This window comes from Mastomys coucha, unplaced genomic scaffold (genome assembly GCF_008632895.1).
Source record: "Mastomys coucha isolate ucsf_1 unplaced genomic scaffold, UCSF_Mcou_1 pScaffold9, whole genome shotgun sequence".
NCBI lineage: Eukaryota > Metazoa > Chordata > Mammalia > Rodentia > Muridae > Mastomys > Mastomys coucha.
This window is the reverse complement of record NW_022196915.1, coordinates 13,184,934-13,188,998: the sequence shown is the minus strand read 5'-3', so window position 1 is coordinate 13,188,998 and position 4,065 is coordinate 13,184,934. Positions and strand designations below refer to the sequence as shown.

The window sequence follows — 4,065 nt, the reverse complement described above, 5'->3', positions numbered from 1 at the left end:
AATTAAAAAGAAAAAGAAAAAGAAAAACAGAGATAGTGTTTAGAATACATAAATGACTAAGAAATTGATCATCAAGAAAAATAACCCACTTTTAAAATGGGGCACATGACTAAACAGAGAGTTCTTAAAGGATGAACATAAATGGCTGAGAAACACTTTAAAAACATTCAACATCCTTTGCCATCAGAGAAATACAAACTAAAACTATGTGAGATTTTATCTTACCCTAGTCAGAATGGCTAAAATCAATAAAGCAGACCACATCCCACGTTGATGAGGATGTTGAAAAGGGAAGCACCTATATATTTCTGGTAGGAGAGAAACTGGTACTGTTAGTAGAAATCAGTGTCCAAGTTCCATAAAAAGCTTAAAGTCAATCTTCCTCAAAATCCAGGTATACAACTCTTGGGCATATACCCAAAGGACTTTATTTACATTTTACTACAAAGATACTTCCTCATTCATGTTTATTTCTCCTTTATTCATTATATCCAGAAATTAAAAATAGCCTAGATGTCTATTAACTGATGAATGCATAGCAAAAAGCATGCTACATTTATACAATGGAATATTATTCAGCTGTTACTAAGTATAAAATTATGAAAATTGAAGGTATTTGCCTATATAGGTGAAACTAGAAATCATTATCCTGAGTGAGGTAATATAGACTCCAAAAGACAAATATTGCATGCTTTCTCTTATAAGTGGATACTAGTTTTTAAGATTTTGACATATATGCTTCAGTCCAAATATAACCAACTAGGTTCAGTACCTAGTAAGGGACCAGAGAGGAAAAGGGAATCTTCCAAGGAAGGGGAAGTAGAACACAGTGTTACAAAGAGATAAGAGGAAAACTAGTATAGGAAGATAAACTTGGGAAGGGGTCTTTGTTTTGATTTTCATTTTTTGTATTGTTATTTTGGGAGGAGAGAAAAAAACCTAAGATCTGAAATTAACCAAAACCCAAGCATCTGGGCACACCTGTGAGTTATTTTTCTTAATCATTTGAAGTGGGAAGACCCACCTTAAATCTGGATCTTTTGAGGTGGGAAGTTCCACCTTAAATCTGGGCCATACCCTCTGGTGATAGTCTATATAAAGAACGTGGAAGAAGGACGCATTTGTTCTTTGCCTGCTTGCCTTCCCCTCTGCTGGCAAGTTCATTCCTTCACTGGTATTAGAACCTACTTCTTTGGGATTCCATTGTATAGTGAATACCAGCTGATATATCCAATAATGAACAACTATTAGATTATTGTACTTTCTGTTGGGAGGCAGCCATTGTAGGAAAAGTCAAACCACAGCCTGTAAGCCACTCTAATAAATCCTGTATATATACATATATGTGTGTATATATATATATATATATACATATATATATATACACACACACACATGTATGCACATGTATATATGTTAGATTTATACATATATAAACTAGATATCTTATGTCACCAAATAAAACCTCCAGTGCCAGGAATGATACATTATGTTAAGTCACTGGCAAAGGAGTCCCACAGACTCCCTACACATACACACACAGACACACACAGACACACACACACTGAGCATCATAAGCTACTACCAAAGTTATTGGTTACTCTCCACAACCTGATGGTAGGCCCCTACTACCTAAGAAGACACCATTTACTTTGTCATTGGAGAATCAAGCTGGTGCCCAACTAGAAGCTTCACCCTTACTGACTAGCATTTACAGCACTGAAAGGTACACTGCACACTACTGGAAGAGAAAGATGACCATCAATAACACCCCATACAAACTCTGAAGCCTACAACAATGACCTGCCTGTAAGATATACTAGTGTAATAGTGGTACAAAAGTTTCAGGAGTAACCAACCACTTTTAATTCGACTGCAGGTCCACTCCATGAGTTGGAACTCGTAACTGACACTGCTAAAGTAGCCAAGAACCTGATGCTGGACAGCTTATGGCTTAGAGAAAATCTGAATAATCTTATTCTTCTAAAGGAGCATAGCATTAAAATTATTCCTTGTGACATATACCCATAGATCAATGTGTCACTCAACCCTCATCAGAGAAGCTACTTCTTGCTCCAGATGGGAGTTAGCACAGAGACTGACAACTAGAAAATGTGCAGAAAGCGAGAGACTTCAGAGCATACAGTCTTAAATGGATGTCTTTCTCAAACTCTCCTCTCTCAAGACTCAAAAATTATCCTAGTCAGTATTCTATTGCTGTGAAGGGACACTATGAGCATATCAAGTCTCATAAAGGAAAGCATTTAATTGAGGATTGCTTACAGTTCAGAGGTTCAACCCACTATCAGCATGGCAGGAGGCAGCAATGAGAAGTATGGCAGCAGGTAGGCAGACATGGTGCTGGAGAGGTGCTGAGAGTTCTATGTTTGGATCAGCAGGCAGCATAAAAGAGAAAGACCCATTAGGTGTGGCTTGAGCTTCTGAAACCCCAAAGCCCACCTCCAGTGACACACTTCCTCCAACAAGGCCACATCTCCCAATCTCTTTCAGGTAGCTCCACTCTCTAATGATCAAGCATTCAGTTATTTGAGCCTACAGAGGCTACTCCTAGTCAAACCACCACAGAGATCTACTCAGAAGGGATGGAAAATTGTAAGAGCCAGAGGCAGTAGATGGTTCCCAAGAAACAGTGTCTATCTGTCATAACAGTACTGGTAGAAATACGAACTCACAGAGACTATGACAAGATGCCTAAGATCTGTGTAGGTTTAAACCAGACAAAATCCCGGCAATGAAAGGAAGAATCGGGACAAAGTCTCACCTCTACTCAAGAAGGTCTTTGCAATTGATACATACTGGAAGAAGGAAAGTGAATTTTTTCAGTGGAGTGTCACTGGGTATATGAACTACATTCCAGAGCAGGCCCCATGGCCAGTAGTTGGTCAAAACAAATTCCATGGGCTTTCTGTTCTGTTTTGATTTTTTTTTTTGTCTCGCCAAGTTTTTTTTATTAATTTATATTTTGGGGAGAGAAAGAAAATGAAATTGGATAGGTGGAAAGGTGGGAAAAAAATAAGAAAAAACAAGAAAAAAAATATATCATATGATACTTATCTGGCAGAGGAGATCATGAAGGTGGTTTTCCCAGGGCGAGGCTTATCCATTGCACTCCAGATGTGCTGACCCCTGCGATTTCCCCAAATGTGGGAAACTCGACTGCATAATTTGTGGTAGTGGGGGACTGCATTCATGCTATCCCATGAAAAAAAATCATATGAAAAAATTAAGTAATTAAAATAATCATTATTATATGTGTGTATGATTGGGGTGAGGATGGCAATATCATAGCAAGCCTATGGAGCCAAAGGACAACTTCATGGAATCACTTTTCCTTCTACCTTTACATGGGTTCCAGGGATTGAACTCAGATTAAGATTTCATAGCTGTTTTGTTAACTGAGCTATCTCACCAGCCTGGATGATAACCACACACACACACACACACACACACACACACACATTACTTAGCTTCTTAACACTAAGTTTTAAGAGTTCTTTATATATTCTAAATGCAAGCCTTGAATTAGATATCTTGCAAATATATATATTCTCATTCCTGCATTTTGTCTTGCTCTTTTCTTAATGGTGTCTTTGAAGAGCAATCATTTCTAATTTCAATAAGGCCAATGTGTATGTATATGTATTTTGAGGTCATCTATGAAAGGCAGATATACCTATGAAGATTTTCTGTTTTCTTCGAATTTTATGTTTTACTCCATTATATCTTGACATGGTTACAAGTTAATATTTTGCATAAGAATATACAAATGCAGGGGCTGGATGGCACAACAATTTAGACCACTTGTTGCTCTTGCAGAGAACATAGGTTTGATTCCCAGCACCCACATGATGGCTCACAACCAGCCTTAGCTACAGTTCCATGGTGTCTAATGCCTCTTCCTGGCCTTCTTGGGCACCAGGCATACACATGGCATATATACATACATGCAGGCAAAACATACATATAAAATAAAATAAATCCTTTTTTAAAGAAAATACAAACACTCCAGTATCACTTGCTGGAAAAGACTGTCTTTTTCACACT

General features: G+C 37.8%; 1 non-coding gene across 1 annotated transcript; it reads left to right on the top strand.

Annotated features, from left to right (window-relative positions):
- The first annotated feature begins 3,067 nt into the window (after positions 1–3,067).
- LOC116085556 lies at positions 3,068–3,223 on the top strand. Its single transcript, XR_004116640.1, has one exon. It is a non-coding gene; the product is annotated as a U1 spliceosomal RNA (small nuclear RNA).
- The last annotated feature ends 842 nt before the right edge of the window (positions 3,224–4,065 follow it).